General features: G+C 44.5%; 1 long non-coding RNA gene across 1 annotated transcript; it reads left to right on the forward strand.

The window, feature by feature from the left end:
* The first annotated feature begins 3,480 nt into the window (after nucleotides 1-3,480).
* On the forward strand, nucleotides 3,481-14,874 carry LOC112563234. Its single transcript, XR_003098995.1, has 3 exons — nucleotides 3,481-4,125; nucleotides 13,041-13,133; nucleotides 14,502-14,874. It is a non-coding gene; the product is annotated as an uncharacterized LOC112563234 (long non-coding RNA).
* The last annotated feature ends 3,741 nt before the right edge of the window (nucleotides 14,875-18,615 follow it).

Consider the following 18,615-nt stretch of genomic DNA (forward strand, 5'->3'; position numbering starts at 1 on the left):
GAGGATTAACCTCAATATGACCCCAGCTGTCTCACTCCTCCATCTTTGACCTCGTGACCCAATCCACGTACGTGTCTAACGGCAGTATGGTTAATCCCTTTCTGTACATTGTGATATTTCTTAATCCCACCTTTATTACCACCACTACTAATATTAATAACAATCAAATATATTCACACAACACATTGTTCCAGCTAAAGTGGCAAGTTCAATAAATCGAAACAGTAATATATAAATAAAAACATTAATCAGAAGAAACATGAGAAAAATAAAATCTCTGCTTCACAATATAAGATATATCACAAACTGTAAGAACACGGGGTCACAACCCCCGGGGCTGCTTTGTGACGAGTAGAGTTGATGAAAGCTCGGAATTGCTTTTGGACCAGATGTGACCTGTCCACACACCGAGATGTGCGTGAGTTCAGCTCAGCTCAGTTCTACCTCGTGAACAACATCCATCTTAACGGTATCTTCAGATTGGAGGAGGTGAGGGAGAGGTGGCTGATGGGATATTCATCTACATTTGAATCACTGCCATCTTGTGCTGCGACGAGCACCGGAATGTTTGCACTCTTACAACTGTTACAAGCGTAGTGGGGAGAGAATACTGAGTGTAAGATGCTGTTGTCATAAATTTGGATTATCATCACCCTTTCTTTCTCGAGATACACAACTACAATCCCAGAAAGAGAGCAACATGGGGTATAGATGAATACATTAACATCCTCCAATGGAAGAAGTGGGACATTATGTTAATTAGGGTTGACCTCTTTCTGTCCATGATGATATTCTGAGGGTGTGTATCCAGAGGGGGACGTGTGGAGGGTGTTAGTCCAGGGTTCAAGATATAATATTTTGCTCTGAACTTAATCCCCGCCCCGCTCCCCAGTTCAGAGAGAAATGGCACCATTGTAGGGCTTTAAGCTGTATTGATTGCTGTGTGCGCGCGCGTGTACACATATTAATGCTAATTCACAGCTGACGGGCATCTGCCTGTCGGAGGAGAGCCCCAATCGAAGTTTTGTTATGAGTTTTGTGAGTTACAACAGGCTTGTTATGACTTTCTTGACACTGCTAACGTGCGTGTTCCCGGTTCTCGCAGCCCTCCGCGAATGAACGAGACCTGGGATGCGAGAGGCTCAAAACGGTTTAAAGTAAATCAAGGGAAAGGTTTTTTTTTTCTCCATCGCAAAATATAAATGGCATGGCTAGTGCCTTGCTATCTGTCGCAAGATGTTGAGACCGGTGATCAAAGGGCGAGATATGGCATTGCCCAGCCTCCCTGTCGGGCATTTTGAACTCGTTGAGCATCGCTGGTTAAATCCGAAAATAGTTCCTGTTAATGTAATGCTATGTAATAAAGACGATAAATTAGAAAGAAAATAGGGAACCCTCACAACCCCTTCCCCTCTGACGGTAGCCCTACGAAAGGGGGGTGAAAGAAATGTCGTGTGGTCTCATACCTGTCGAGAAGTTTACCACTGAGCCATCAGGATGCATTAAAGCCTATTTCTTTCTCTCTCTCCTCCTTCTCTTTTTCTCTGCCTGTCTGTTTCTCTGTGCCTTCCGTAAGATGTACTATCGATGCTAAAATCTCTAAAAAAAATTCTGTGTATGTGTATACGCTCGTACATATATATACATTCTGTACTTTAGTCTTCACATTTACCTTTCTTTCCTGCATCTTACGACCACTCATCACTCGCTCAGGTACACGAACACTGGATTCGTCTGCACCGAACACACCATCAGGAACCACCCGAGCAGGAAAAATAAAATATCTTTCCACAGAGCCGAGCTTTGAACAGTGTCCACTCCTCTTTCTGTTGTGTGTGCTCACAGCAAACATGAAACAGACGGAAGAAACATTTTCAACTGACGAAGTAGGTGGATGGCTGGCGGTAACTAGGTCGCCTACTTCAGCATGTAGATTGGAGACTTCCACATCCGTGTGCAGGTGTTTGCTGGGTAAATACACTCGTCCTGCAGAGAAAACAGTCTCCCTGTATTGTCTGCACCGGGCAGAGACTTCTCAAATGCTTTGTCCGCCTCCAGGCGCTGAGAAAAGTGGGTTGATAATGACGACGACGACGACAATGATGATGCATCATCTTCAACAGATGAGCTCGACTGTCATAGAGTCCATGTCTCTCTCAGTGGTGTAGGTAGGGTGGGTAAGGCAGGCAGCTTCCACCTCCAAAAGACTCTGAGGCACATCACCCCTCCCGCAAATCCGGGTATCTTCCTACACCCCACTCTCTGTGACTGTCCGAGATGTTTTATTCCTCCCTCTTGCATCTTCATCCTGCTCCACATGGATACCCTCCCTCTTCTCCCTGTTCCCCTCTGTCCCCTCCCTGCGTCTCCATCTGTTAGTTTACTTACCTGTTCATCTGTCACGGAGCCTGTCAGAAGCTAATCACAGCCGCCGTGTAAAAGTAACTCGTTGTCGCGCGCCACGCCGTAGTCGTCAGTGTTTATGGTCGGCGACGACGTCGTTAAACGGCGTTAAAAATGGCGGCCTGCTCGCCGGCAACACACTTCAGCACCGACTTCACAGCTTTGTAACAGCCGGAGGTGTGTGTCGGTCGACTTCAATCCTGAGCTTTAAAGTGATGGCATGTCTTTGATTGTACTTACTGTGCGTGTGTATATATATGTGTGTGTGAGGGAAAGTGCGTGCATGTTCCTTGCACTTTGCGGCAGTAAGTGTGGTTCATCGTGTCTAAATCACGACGGGGAAGACTACGCCCTATCCTTTCTTTCCGCTGTCCTTACCTCCCCGACCCAGCCTCCCCTGCTAACCACTTCTACCCCAAGATTATCACATATACAAGGAATGATCCATGTAATGTAGCTGAGAGTTCAGAGGTCACCAAGTCACCGAAAGACCATTACGTCAACGACATTGTTTACCACCGTCTACCTCTCACCCCTTCCCCTGACCCCCACCCCACAACCTCCACACCACAGCCTCCACACCCCTCTAAGAGCAGCACGCACCATTGCTGAAGATATACTTAAGTGGAGGAACATGTCAGCCTCAGCATCTCTGTCGTCCCCCTCCTCCCCGACAACCAGGACTGGCGGCAGATGGCAAAGAGAAGAAGAAGGAATAAATGGCGGTCGATGCGTGTCTTCCCTGTCTCTCCTTCCATTCCTCCTCGACTATTGCGACTATTGCGGAGGAAAGGAAGGAGAGATGGAGCAGAAGAGAGAGAGAGAACGAAAGAGAAGAAGGAAGGATTGTGTAGAAAGCATCTTTATCGGCTGATAATTGTTCTTTTGCTCCATACTTCCGCTGTCTCTAGTGGACCACCCCCAACTGCTGGTGCACCCGTACCAACGAACCACCACAATTTTTTTTCGTCTTTTGTTAAAAAATAATGAAATCTGTGTTTTGCGGATATTAATAACAGCAGCAGATACGAAAAGACAGAATATTTATTTCAAAGTATTGAGATGGTGGGTGGAGCATCCATGCGTTGAAGAAAAAACAAGTACAGGATGAATAACGAAAGTAACAACTAAATAATAACAAATAAGACCTGTAACACACAAAAATCAGGTAATAACACTAATGTGGATATGTTTGTCTGTCCTTGTGTGTGTGTTAGAGAGAGAGAAGGGAGGGGAAGGAGGTAAACAATGACCATAAACAAGCGAACTCAGGAGCAGTCAGTGCTGCCTGTGACCATAAATCTGTCTCTCTACTCCATTTCAGACACATTTGCATTCATAACCTTCCTCCAGTAAATCCCACATCGCAGAAATCACCTACCTCGAGGCTGTCAGGGACCCGCTCGTTTGCTTTGTTGAGATTGTTTTTTTTTTTTTTCTCCTTTCCTCACATATTTTTATTTTCTTTTATTTCATCTCTCTCTCTCTTTCCTAATTCGTGCGTTGCGCGGAGTTGTTAGTCTCGTGTTCAGTCTCGGGTTTCATCGGTGACGGCGGCAAAGGGGAGGGCACTCTAGCGACTGGGGAGACAACCTGGAGAAAGCGCGGGGGAGGCGTGGAGTCAGCAGACGACATCCCGCGGCTTCCGTGAATGAACCGACACCTGAGACGACGACCGCCGCCAGCCTGCAAGACAACGACCTCGTCTCCGACAGTCTTGTGGTTTGTTTGAGCTCGGAATTTTTTTTTTGATACTTTTTTTTTTCTGTGTTCATTCCACGCTTCCTTTTTACCTGTGCATTCTTCTCTCTCTCTCCCTTCCTTCGCGCTCTTTCCATGCGCGTGTGCTTGTGTTATATACGATGACAACTCCTTTAAGGTCTCGGTTTCCTGCAAATCTTGATCGAACCGAGAAACGGAATCAACAGCAATTAACAGAAGAATGGTTTCTCGCACTGTGACCGGATATTGCATGCGACCACCGACAGCTGACGTCATCATTGTACCAGAAAACTTCGTTGGGACTTTGAGCCGCACAAAGCCTCGTGTAAAATATTTTACCTGTGGAGGTCGCGCACTGTTTGCATGCGGATCATAATGAAATCGTCGGTCCTGTCATAAACAATAATAATTAATAATTATGTTAGTTGTAGGGATCATTTTCCCGTGGGATTTGAAAGGAATATGACAGACTGTGGGGCTGTTCTCTAACCTCAGGTGCCAAAAATAACAAAACAGAAAGATGGACTTGGAACACATGACCATCGTCCTCTGCTGACATCGGCGTTTAAGTTCTCTTGACTGCAAATGTCTCGTGTTCGTAGTGTCTTGTTATACCCAAGGATGTCGTAGTTATAAACTGGTGGCAAAGATACCATAGGGATAAAATCCAAGAAATGATCCACAGGGTCTGGACATCGCTTGTGACTAAGTAGCTTGCTCTTGGTTTCCCAGCTTTGCCCTGGGGGTAGCGACTTAACTCTGGCTTCACAACTACCTCCCCAGGAGAGCGCCATTCATCAGTACAAATGTAATTTTCATGGATGTTTACGAGTGGATGGCTGTCTATTCTCCTGCTTCTCATCCGGAAGTTGCCAGCAGGTCAAGTGCATGGCGCAAGGTTCCAAGCTCTTGTGTTTGTGATGTTTGCATGCACAATGGCAAAGCTTGGAATTTTAGAGCTGAATGCAGTTTATTTTTGAATTTTAAAGCAAGCAGGTTAAAGGGAAAGGCAACGGAAATGGGAAAAATTACTTTTGAATCGTGTCCGATCAAACTTTTGGGTTACAGATGAATCATTTACTGACAAATCATGTCAGAAATACAGCTTCCGGCCGACTCATGAAAGGTTATAACAATAATGTCGAACTTGCTCATCGGGATGCTATCGCTCCATTGTTGCGAGATTTCCAGGTGCAGGAAGCCTTGACGACCTGGACATCGGCGACTAACAGCTTTCACGAGCAACGGTTCGGTGACGTCACTCGAGAACACAACATGGCGGCCTACTTGAACTGACTTGAAGCATATGATCGCTTCGTACCCCAAACATTCGATGGGGTATTATTCAAAACATCGTATCCGTCAGATGGGCCCAACTCATCCATTTCCCTTTAAGTTGAAAGTAAATTTGTGTGTTCACAGCTAGAACTCAAATTACGAAGACCAAAAAAACAAACGAACCAAAGTAAACAAAAAAATGCAGAAGTGGATGCGCTTGGTATCTCGCGGGACTTGCTTGATCACGTGACATGAGTCGGCAGCCCAGAAGAAATGGAAGTTTGTGCTAGATTTAGCTTGCATGATGGGACACTTGCCACGGTGTGCACCTGGTCCTGTCAATGCCACTGAAATCCTTATCTGCGGCGATGTTTTGTGACCGCCGCGAGAACCGCGTGCCTAGTCTCAACCCCGTATACCTCTGCACCACCGCGAATACCTCTCAACGTCCCGTGAGGCCGTCACGTAGTCTTGTCGGTGGCGTGACGTACTGCCGACACTCCACTGGTGGTGCAGCCAACCGCCCATGAAGTGCCAGGACAAAGATTTATTTTTCCGCTGACCACGTGGTCTCTGTCATGGGGTGGGTCATGAAGAAGGCATCGTTGGAGGATGTCTTTCTCTTCCTTTTAGCTTTCGTTGTTCATCATCATCATCATCAGCATCATCATCACCATCATCATCATCATTAAAAAAAAACGATCTGGGGTCCTCGTGCTTTTCGTTTTCGTAACATCACACCTCTTTAGATGACACGATAATCGTGATGGTTTTTACTTGTCTGCAGTCTTTACCTGCTGTTCGACCTGCCCAGGTTTGTCCAGGTGAAGTACACAAAGGTCACTACATTGCAGCTTTTAAGGGTGGGTCTTTCAAAAAATAAAAACACCCCCCCCCCACTAAACAACAAACAAAGTCAAACAAACAAAACGAAAGCAAAAAAAACAAAAAAACAAAACAAAACAAAAAAACAACAAAAAATCAAGAAAACAAAAAACAAAAAACAATAACATCGAACAATGACTATGTTGCTTTAAAAAATTGTGCAAACACAAGGGTGAAGGAACATAATAAATACGCCATTCTTGTGTTTCCTCTCAATCCCCGCTTTCTTCCCTCAGGAATGCCGAAGAAACGAAAGAAAGAATAAACAATGCTTTGGAAAACGATATCTGTTTCGGTGACACGTGCTCGATTTCGAATTTCGTTTACTTCAATGATGTTGTTTGGCACACGTACATATGGCGGACCGACAGACAGCAACATATGTGTGGAAAATATTTTTGTGGACATAAAACCTAAACACGCCATCGAGACTGCAAGCTGCCCAAGGTTAAAGGTCATGACATCGATCTCCCGACATTCTGTCACATCTTGTCCACAGGTATTTCACACTTACCTGCTTCGTGATAAACATAAAAAAGAGAGTAAAAACAATAAAAACAAAGGTAAACTATGGATGTTCAGTATACCTACGCACATAAACGCATATGTCCACGCATGCGCACTTGTACCCCTCCACACACACACACAGGACACGCAAACCTACCCCCGTGAAGTGTGGCCACGTGGTCACCTCACCTTTACAAAGGTAAATAAATCTGTTCGATCCTTTCAGGGGAGGCTAAAAATAGCCCAGATGATTGAAAGGTTGTCATCGACTCGTGGCATGACTGCGCATGACAGGAACCGTCGATCTTCACGCCCAGGTGTTTCAGGGCTCCAGATTGCGCATGTCCAGTAGCGTGTCCCGCGCATGCGCACCGAGGAGGTCACAGGTGCTACCAAGTGCGTGAAGACTGCACGAGCGCCAGAAGGAGGGAGCGTGTAAGAGGGGATGGGGATGTGTTGGGAGGAGAGGGGGAAGAAAGCAGAAGAAGGTGATGATGGACGGGCGGGTAGATCAAGTCAATTTCGTGACAGCTGGCCAAGGAGGGGCGAGGAAGGGGCGAGAATAACGATCTGTGGCTGCAGTTTTGTTTAATTTGTCCGCTAATTAGCCTCGGTGCGGAGGCTGGCATGGTGGCTGCAGTGGATGGAGTCTAAGCGGTTGATGTAATGAGAAGACGTGGCTATATGAAGGGTAGGGGGCGCTGCTCGCTGGTGCTGTGTGTGTGATATTATTGGCGTGAAAAAGACAGATGGCCGCAAAAACACGACCTGGGGGTCGATGTTCGGGAGGCTGGGGGTAGTGGTACTTCGGAGGTTGGGGGTAGGGTTATGGAAGATGCGAACCAGACAACTATGACACGTGTCAGATGGTGTGTTGTGCCACGTTCCACATCACTGCCTGGACAACACCCACACATACACTTCTACTACTATTGTAACCTTCATCAGTTCTTGTATTTCCTGTTCATTACAGTTATCGTCTTAGACAATCCACGGATGGCAAGGTTCCTTCTACAGACTTCTGTCTGCCGCCTATGAGCCACCGAGGATCTCACCTTTTTTTTCGGAAAAAGACTAAAAGCCAAAAGAGTTTCCCCGGTACTAAAGTTGGTCCTCGCAAGGACCACTCAATTTCAGAAGCAAATATTCTTTCAATCCCTCTTTCACTGCGTCAATGTCCAACCGACCGCGAGCTCGGGACTACAGGAAGCAATCAGACCCACTGAGTGGACCTCGCATCCTCCGGTCCACCGTTCACCGCAGGTCTTACTCCTTAAGCTACCCGCATCCTCCCGGTCTTCCCAGATGCCATCCGAGGGAAACTGGTTTGGGAGTGATGAGGAAGTTATTGAGGACGGGATGAAGTGGCTGAGAGTGCAGAATTGAGATCAGTACAAAAACAATTAAAAAATAATTGCCTGGGGTTCTCGCTAGCGCAGTGGTTTTTCAAACTGATGGAGGTAATTAAAATAATCGAGAAAAAAACTCTCAAGTGTTCAAGCTTTATCTCCGATCACAGTGTAATAAACTTTTTAATAATACATAAAGAATTAATAAATACTGCAATGCGAGATTTTTGTGGGTTGTTATGAAACATCTTGATTACAGCACAAATGACAAAGAGTTGTATGTTATGTATTAATTACACTTGATACTATAAATACTTTTATTTGTTGTGTATCGATACTTCAGGTATAACGGTTTTCTTTTTTCTTTGTCCGAAAATGGAGCTGAGGGATGTTGGTGGTGCTTGGTGCTGCTGGCACTGGGTGAGAGGAGGTCTGTCTGATTGTAGACAACAGCGACGCCAAGCCTTCTACCCTCTTCCTTTGGTTTATTTGCTTGTTCTCCCATCTCCTTTCGTCTGTTTTTCTTCCTTATCTTCTTTATCCTCATTTTCTTGTCTTTCCTCTTCATATATATATTTTTCTTCTTGTGGGCTATAGTCTTCGTCTAGGTCCCGTCAATTTTTCCATCCCACAAGACCCTTTCGAATGATTTGCTTTAATAAATCCTCGTCGTCGTCGTCGTCGTCGTCGTCGTCGTCGTCGTCGTCGTCGTCATCATATTTTAGGGGACGCGTCGAGGAGAAATCCCTGGCTCTCATGGGAGTGAGTGAGTGTTAAAGAGTGTGTGTGTTAGGGCAAAAGCACTGACTATCGCCATTTGCCCTACAAATACTCCCATCGGGGCTGGAGGACGATGCTGAACTTTCCCATCATGCCTTGCTGTCTACGTGACACGATACCTTGTAATCTGTCCATCTGATCTCACGCCACCCCACTAAGGATGAAAAAAAAAGAAAAGCACGATGGCGCCATGCATCACACGGGTCTGGCGCTGTTCTCCCTCTACCCGCCACCCCGCCACCCCGCCACCCCACCCTGTCAGGTCTCCCAGGTGTTTCGCAGCACCTACCTTACTGGGGTAGACGTGGCGGCGGATGCAGCTACCCGCCAGTGCGCGTGCGTGCAAAATGTCAGCGCACGGGTGTGCATCCGCTCGTGCACACGATCGCGCGCTGCTGGGAGGGTCGGGATGATTATCTCGCCCCAAGAGTTACGCGCCCGTGAGGTTGTGATGCTTGGCAATTATCGTTCTTTGATTCGCGGCGTGGCCATTATCTGCCCTTGGAATGCCTGTTGCAGGTGCCAGATACCGCGCACACCCTCCGTCTTCACAGGCCGAAACGGCGATAACTGCTGCTGAGAGCTGCTTTTAATTTCCAATTTCACTTAAATGAGTTTCGCGAGAAGCGAGGCACCGCCTCCGTAACCTCCTCGGCAAAAAAGAAAAGAAAAATATATCATAAATAAACAGAAAACTGAAAAAGATAAAAAAAATCTTCCGTGCATTCACGCATATTAATGGACACATAAATAATTCTTAAAACACTAAAAAATTTTAATTACTTAAATTGGCCCTTCATACAAACATGGCAGTCTGAATGAAACTTGCACGTGGCCATACTAATGATATGAAGGAGATTCAAAGTTTATTTTTGAAGTAGTTGAAAGGATAAACCCTGAACACTTTTCACATCAGCTCTCAATAAATAATTAAATAAATAAAGACAAGACCTTATGAGACTTAGTCAAACTTGTATGCTTTACACTCGGTTTATAAATTTTCCTGATATAATGATATTTTTCCTGAACCTAACCCATAAAACCATTTCTTATTTATTTCAGCAAGCTGCAGTGGTAAATTTAGCTCGTATCAACATGAACATCCCCCGGTAACATCCGAGCAGGGCTGTCAGGTTACACTATCATCATATCATCATCAGTATCATCATCAGTATCATCATCGTGACAGCAGGAGAGGGAGGTATATCAAGAATCAGGAATTTTGAATATTGCCATAAGACTTTAAAAAATTTAAAATACAAGAAAATAAAAGACAGGTTCACTGACGGGTCATCTTCTTCTCTCCTGGCCTCTGCGACACCCAAGTTCCCTCCGTCATCCCCACCCCTCAACCTCACACACAGCACTATTTTGAGGGGGAAGCGGGAGTATTTTTGTTGACTGATGAGAGGAGAGGTTCTGCAAGTAACGGGGATTAATGCAAAAAAAAAATAAATAAATAAAGCCTCGTGAAGCTCTGTCCAAGGTATGATGCCAGCATCTCTTACCAACATCTTGTCAGTTTTTGGGGAATGGGTCAGAGGGACACCATGCTTGGATCTTGACAACTTGTTTTGTTGAGGGTAAAGATGCCGCCATGTTCTTCAAGTCTCAACAAAACAAAACATTGAATATGTGAAAAAGGACTAACAAACCAACAAAAGAAAGAAAGACTAAACCAAACAGTAAATCAATTCATGGTTTAGATGGCAAAGTCAAATTTTGCAACAGGGGGCAATTAAATAATTTTTACGACAGCTGCTTGGTCCGTGCACGTCACGTGTTCTCACTTGAGGCTCTTGATTGGCCGAGAGGTTCTTGTCTCTCCTACCATCCATTCTGCGTCCTGCTGCACACGGGATCACACGGATGGCACCAAACACAGGGTGACTGAGGATCTTGGGTGGAGGATCTGTTTCCGACGGGTGCGTCAAACAGCAAAGGAAGGATTTGTGAACGTCCTGCGGGCCGCGGGCCTGGGGTCTGGGGTCTGGGGTCTGGCGCCTAAATAATTTGTCTGAAGCAGGAGGAAGTCCGGACGCGACCGATGTTCCCGGCCAACAGCTGGTGCTGTCGAACTCTCATTGAGAGGCTGGGACTGCTGGTAATGATATTTGTCCAGGGTCTTTGTCACGCGGCTTGTCCGAGCGGGAGGGGGACAAGACGGAGGAGAGAAGGGGAAGTACGTCTGGTGCCTCCATATGTAATTCTTCGCAAATCAAAAAATAATGGGTGAGGTCGGGTCACTAGAGGGACTGCTGACACCCACAAATAAAACACAGAACTTTGTTAGCATTGAAGTATGAACAGGACATCTGTGGAAGTGGAGGGGAAGGTACAAGAGGGAGGGAGAAAGAGAGAGACGAAGGACGTGTAGGAGGACAGCAACGTCAACAACAGCAAATAATAAATACAAAGATGAGTTAAAAGAATACAAACCACAAGATGGACAACAATAACAACAACAAAACCCAGAAAAACTACAAACCATAAAAACAACAAAGCAAACACGACAAACAACAGGAAATGAAAAATTACAAAAGACCAACAAGAACATGAACATCAAAACCATAAAAGACAAAAAAATAAAATAAAATAAAAATAAACAAACAAACAAAGTAAATGGAAGCTACAAGAATTACAAATATCAACAACAAAAAATTCCAACCACAATAAAAATACGAATCACAAAAAAACTACAATCAAACAGCAACATGATGAACAAGAACAACTAGAGCATTTTTGTCTTGGAAGCAAGGAATCCGTCTTCTCTTCTTTCGCTTATGGTTTCTCAGACTTTACCCTAAAATGGTTTGCCATGACACGGCCATATCATGCCGGGTCACACTTCTTTTCAATCACTCCAAATAATACAGATCGAGTTGCCACAATAAAAAGATAAAAAAAAACTTCCCCACCCTGATGAATTTTCTACTTGCAGACAAGAAAAAAATCTAATCGTCCACATGGGAAAGTCTGAAAATGAATCGGTCACTGACAAACTCGGTTGGGAACCGGAGGGAGTGAAATTGTGCATTTGTGGACGGAGACCTCCCACGAAGGGACAGACAGCCAGACAGACAGACAGACAGACAGACAGACAGACAGACAGACAGACAGACAGACAGACAGACAGACAGACAGACAGACAGACAGACAGACAGACAGACAGACAGAGGCAGGTCTGCATGACAGACCGACAATGGGGTGAAAACTTACTGGTGGACGTGGAAGTCAGGGGTGAAGATGAGGTGAGGACGAGGCTGTTGTTTCTAGACAAAGCTGATATCTTGGGAAGCGCACAGAGACGTGGCCGCCATCTTCGCCCTGCATGACAAGAGTCGTCTGACCTTTTCTGTCTCTGGAACTTGCTCGTCAAGCCAAGGGAAGACAACTCTGCGGCCTACAGGCGGCGCTGGAGCTACTGGTCTTGTCTGCGAGGATTTCAATACCATCCATCTTGTTACATCTTCTCGACTTCATCGACTATATCATCGGTAAACCATTCACGATGTCGGTTGTCCCGGATAATCTTGAACAAAGAACTGACTGCCCCTAATCCTTCCAAACCTCTCTCTTCTTTCGTTCCTGACCATCTCTCTCTCTCGTACTCATACACTTTCCACATGCACGCGTGTACGCATGCCAAAATAATAACAGAATAATAAATATTAACATAAATGTGCAGGTAATGGAAATCGCACTGGACTGGCTGGAGGAAATCCTCCTTATAAAACTCCCATAAAGGTGTGCTGGTGCATTAGGGTTATAATCGCCTGTTATTGCCAGCTAGCCACACAGGCCAATAATTACAAACAATATTGCAGGCTGTGAGAAGCCGCATTACCATGTTACTAAGTGCACATGAAAGAGGCGGTCAGTCTCTAGGCAACAAAATTCAAAATAAAAATGTTCGTAGTCAATGGTTTGTCCTCGTTTAAGGTCTCACCATCGTGATTTCTTCTTCTCTCTTCTTTCGTTGGTCTGCTTTGTTATTTTCTTTGTCTGTAGTCATTTCTCTCACTATTATATGTGTTAAGAAAGAAAGAGGGAATCAAAGAGCTGGAATTGATTGTAAAAGTCAACAAATAATCCCATGACCGTGTTTTATTTCAGTGGTGCTGGAAATAAGCGGTTTGCCATCTTCTGGACATGGAATTCAGCAGGCGGTGCCAAATGACAACTAACCAGCTTGATTTATTCTGATAGGTAATTACAACTTGAAAAGTGTGCTCAGTAATGAGAAACAAGTGCTAGTTACATCACAGAGAAAAGGCAAGTGGTGCAGCAAAATGAAGTACAAAACACTTAATCTTGAGGCTAAAAGCAAGGCACAACTACATCAACACCCACACCCTGACACAAGCAACAATTTGTTTGTTAAGCAGCTGAACTCTTCTGACCTTCTGTCATTTGTGAAGTGCCGTGAGTTGTCCACAGACCAGGATAAGGCTCTATTGGTGAACATTTATTTTTATTATTATTATTGTTGTTGTTGCTGCTGCTGCTGTAGTAGAGGATACAAAAGACCTGTAGTGCTTGTTACATCTGTATACTCAAAACAAATTCTCCTGCTCATTCTATTCTCTCCACCTCTCGTCATCTGAAGCCTGTACTTCCCTGATAAACCAGGTTCCCCATTTTTGTTGTGCTCACGGGAGTGTGTGAGTGGATCGGATGGTGGTGGTGGATGTGGTGGTGTAGGGATAGTCAAGAGCCTTACAATCGTGAACATCTTTCTGTACAGTCACTTCTTAAAGAATCTCCACTTTGAAGGTATTTGTTCCAACCCCACTCACAATCCTCCTGACAAAAACCTTCTGATAAACAAATAAGGGTCTGCACACCCAGGAGGTGTCAAGTCGAAGAACGCACCCCCGGGTCCTTAAAATGTCAAGGAAGTTCTAATTCCATGTTCACAAAGTCCTGCGTGATGGTGGGTGATCACTGGGTCCTCTCTCTGTGGTCACGTGGTCACCTGATGGGCAACTTTCATTGCCACAACTTTCTCTTTGATTGAACATCAACGTCTTTGCTCGACAAGATACGAGGGTTAAGAAGAATTAGTGAACGAGGATGAAGACACTTAATAAATAGAAAGACAGTTACGAGGGTTTAAAGAAATAGTGCGCCGGAAGGAGAGCTAAAAGCCGAATAAAAAAAAAAACAAACAAACTCGTGAAGCTGTTGTAGTTGTTTCAGGCAGACTCTCCTCTCTCTCTCTCCACCCCACCATACTTACATGAAGTCTCTCTCTGAAAAATGTGAAATGTCAGGCGCTCCTCCATGTTCGCCAGCCAATCAAGTTGTAAAGTCAGCTCCGACAGGACCTGGACGATGTTAAAGCACAACCCTCGTCAAATATAAAACTAAAGTCTCAACTGCCGGCATGTTCACAAAGCTCACATCTCTTATCAGGTCGTTGTCAAAATAAACGGTTGTGTTCTAATTAATTTTTTTTTTTCAGACAAGCATACAATGACCTAAACTGTCATGAATCGAACCTACTTATTTGAAAATAATTTGTACTGGGGTCAGCCTTTAACATCCGTTACCTTCTTGAACTGAGTGTTACAGGTTACTCCGGCAGAACGATTCTGCAGGTCAATGGCCCACACGGAAGCCGTCTGGAGAAAGGAGGAAGGAGAAAGATATCGTCTGAAGCATCGTCATCATCCACTCTGTCAGCAGAAGTGAAACATCTTCACCGCCTGCCATGCCGAGGGAGGTTTAAAACACTAGTGAAGGAAATTAATGACCTTTTCTCGTGCTGATTCCAGACTTGACACCCATCACCGCCGCACTCTTTCTCAATGTGTTTTGTCACAGAACACTTTCTTTTTTTTTTTTTACTGAATTAAAAAAAGTTTCCATTTTAACTAAATTTGGGAAACGATATCGATGATTTCTGTTTCGTGTTTAAAAAATTGTTTCTCGTTTACATATTTTTTTATTTTTAAAGAATTTTTATTAAACAATAACTTTTGGACTTAGTTTAGTTTATAGTAGACTTTGTTTTTCATTTATAATGTTTTTTTTTCGTCATTGTCTTAAAATTGCTCATACTGCAATTTGTTGGTTTTAAAAACAACAACAACAACAACAACAACAACAAAACAAAAGAAAACAAACAAATAAACCAAAATACAACAAAACAACAACAACAACAACAACAACAACAACAACACAGAAAAGAGTGTTATCCAGCTTACAACTTCCATCTTGAAATATTTTGCTGCTATCCTGCGCAGGAATATAAAATGATTTCCCACATCTCCACAAAGATAGAAGACCTTAAAAAAATGTCAAGATCGCATCAAAAACATTTCGAACAGCTGCTTCATGAAGAAGTGGAAGAGACACTTATGTTTATGACAGGTAAGAACTGAACACGACTCTTACACTTGTATGCGCGCGCACGTCGTGACGTCAGGTCACGTGTTGGGAGTGGCTGATGTAGACGTGTAGAGAGCAATATCGAGTTGCTTACAAATATTTCTGCGGAGGATGTTGGTTTTATCTTTGAAAAAAAAAAAAAAAGACAAACTTCCCTAGAAATGCCCTTGATAGATTTTTGTAGTGATACACACGATGGTGTGAGAGAGAGGCTGAGAGCAGTCACGTGGTTGTGTGACTGAAGCGTGAGGCCTGATGGGTAGCATCTCTGATTTGCTGTCTCGGACTAAAAGCTGACATTTTTATAACCAAAACATCGATTCGTAACATGCCGTGGCGAGGAAGATAAGTGAATTTGATATTAACATCGAAAACTGTGATGTCGTCATGTCGACCTGCGGCTAAGAGTTCAAATTTTTATAAAAGAAAAAAGTTTCATTGGCGCAGACTTACAGGCGGTAAAACAGTCTTTTGATGTAAGATTACACACTCAGGGTCGACCATGACAGTTATGTCAAAAGATTCTGAGATTATTTATCCATCTGATTTTTGTAACTTTGAAAGTGATTGATGGCGGGACGTTGAGGAGTGTTTACAAACGGAACATTAGCATGATTTGAAAGACAAACAAAACTGTTGATATTTTCTTTAGATAATTTGATTAAACACAGCGTCTACAGAGGAAAAACTCAGCATTCATATCACGTGACAAGACTTCTTCGATGAAGATTTTATGTTGGTTATGACTTGGCGATTGGCACGTGCATGTGCGTTGTTTGATCACGTGGTCTAAACATTGGCGTTCTCGTTAGCTCACTCGTCAGGCATCAGAAGAATAAGGATGTGGGCCTACTTATGTGCCTATCAACCTATCCCTCTCTCCCCTCCCCCACAAACCCAATCACTCATATTCTTACACACCTGATCCTACCTACATCAAGGAAGCGTGGTGTTCAGTCGTCTTTAGTTGCTGGTTCGAACCTCAGCCAGAGGTTGAAAAACATTTTTCATCCACCCAACAGAACTATTTATCTTATTTATTCATCATGAAAGATAAAGGCTGCAGAAAGAGGTTGTCCCCCCTTCTCATCGCCTGGACAAAGTACTCACGGTTACGCCCCCTAAAGCCATTACACTTTATTTCTCATTAGTGTCATTCACGCTAATTTACATCAACGCATGCGCAGAATACTCAAGATTTTCAAATTAAAGACCTTACTAGAGACCAAACAGAATGGTAGTTAGAAACAAAACAATCAAGAATTATTTAAGACTGATGGTCTTTCCTGTGCGTTCCATAATTTTAACCAAACAGAAAAATTTCATCTTCTACTTTGTGGATGCTCCACATCTGCTCCCCACGCGCGTGATATTCCTCGCGCTCACTAAATGCAGAAAGACTTCAACATTTTTTTGAAGACTCTGGCGAGAAAGAGTGGGAGTTGCAAGGGAAAGCACTCGTTAATTGAAAGCCAAGGAGCTGGGATGAAGCGCGGCAGAAGGAAAGGGCGTCGGAAGAAGATGAAAGAGGCGGATGAAGGATAGATGCGCCGCGCATGACGTAAGGCGCGAGACGCGATGGTCGTGCAAGGTAAACAAATAAACAAGCCAGCGCGCGCAGCTGTACGTCGCTGCTTCCACCGACAGGAGCGGCAGCCACCGCTGCAGGAAGAAGAAAGAAGAAAGAAGGTAATTATTTACTGCTCATCTGTTGTGAGGTTGTAGTCATTCATTCTTTATGGCGTCTTAATTTACAAGAAATAACCTGCGGGTAATGCACGAAATGTGAAAGTATGAATACCCGGGTAGAGGCACTTCATTACACGTCGATGAACCTGACGATGGAAGAAAAAGAAAAGGAGAGGAGCTGACGAGCGCCGTCAAGCGGTTCAGACGGCGGTCAGTCATGTGACTTAACGCTCTGTAGCGTCTGCTGCTAATAAATTAAATCCACGGAGCCTGGAAGTACAGAAAATGATTTCCAGCAAGTCCCAGCATGCCTGTCTGCACACATACATAAATAAGATAGATATCTACAAAGAGAACGACCGAAAGAAAAAGAAAAACAGAAGGATTAAAAAAAATAAAAAGAAAATTTTTAAAAAATCAAAGAAACGGAAAAATAACGTTTCAGTAGACGCTTGTCTTTATTTTTAATCTTTTTATTATTATTTTGCAAGTATGTACTATTATTCTTCATGATTATATTTTTCTCTCTGTGTGTTACTCAGGTATGTGTCTGCGCGTGAGTGCCTGCAAAAAGACACCTGACAGACAATAACAACAAAAGACATCAGTAGACGACTGGTGTGCACCCACAGAAAGAAGGAAAGAAGATGGGAGGAGCCGCGGAGGATGTGAGAGCAGGGGTGGTGACGGGTAGGCGGGTGGGAAGTCAGTGCCATCAAGGCCAAGGGTGGGAGGGAGGAGAAGGTCTGGATACAAGATGGCGCCCAGGGTGGTGGTGGTGGTGATGGTGGTGATGGTGGTGGTGGGCGGGGTGGGGAGGGTGGAAAGGTCAGGCACCACATATGGCTAGCCGTGACTGATAAAGCGGGTGTCGTCTGCCCAGCCGGGGCGAGATTGCAGCATCCCAACATCCCCACCCGTCCCCCTACCCCCTGCTGTCTGTGTTGCCAAATAATGGGGTGCGTTTTGCAGGGGTGGTGACGGTCCGACGGCAGCGGCTGGGAGAGGTGGGGGGTCAGGTAAGGGGAGATAAGTCCAGGAGGATTTAGATAACTGAAGTTATATTCAGTCACGGCATTGACCAGGTCACGTGGGATGGAGAGCGAGAGAAGGTGGGCGGACAGGAAAGGGGTGGAGGTGGGAGTCACATTTGACTGATCGGGGTGCACAATAAGGTGTTAGCAGAGTGATTCCATCTCCATCCTGGATTATTGAAGAGCAAGAAAAAGATAAAGAGAGAGACAGTGGGTGTAGGCGTGGGATGGTGTCCAGCAATCGGTTGTAGTAGGATGGTCGTCTTTGCTTGCAAGGACCAAGCGCAGGCAAGGTGGCTGACCCTCATCCAGCTTGTCTCGCATACCATCTCGCTTTTTATTATTCTTTTGTGAGGCTTTATCAATTTTATTAATTTGCGAGATGACATCAAAGTCTTTGAAACCATTTTAGGATCGCTCATCAACACCATTTTCTGAAGCGCCAACTACAAATTTGTGCAAAATAAAACCTCGATCCCCGACTAACAAAAACCAGTTCGTGTCTGATCAACTTTTTAAAATTCAGAACGAATCTCAGGACTTTCCTGAACAAGGTTCAGTCTGGAACTAAC

The sequence above is a fragment of the Pomacea canaliculata genome, linkage group LG4 (assembly GCF_003073045.1).
Source record: "Pomacea canaliculata isolate SZHN2017 linkage group LG4, ASM307304v1, whole genome shotgun sequence".
In the NCBI taxonomy this organism is placed as follows: domain Eukaryota; kingdom Metazoa; phylum Mollusca; class Gastropoda; order Architaenioglossa; family Ampullariidae; genus Pomacea; species Pomacea canaliculata.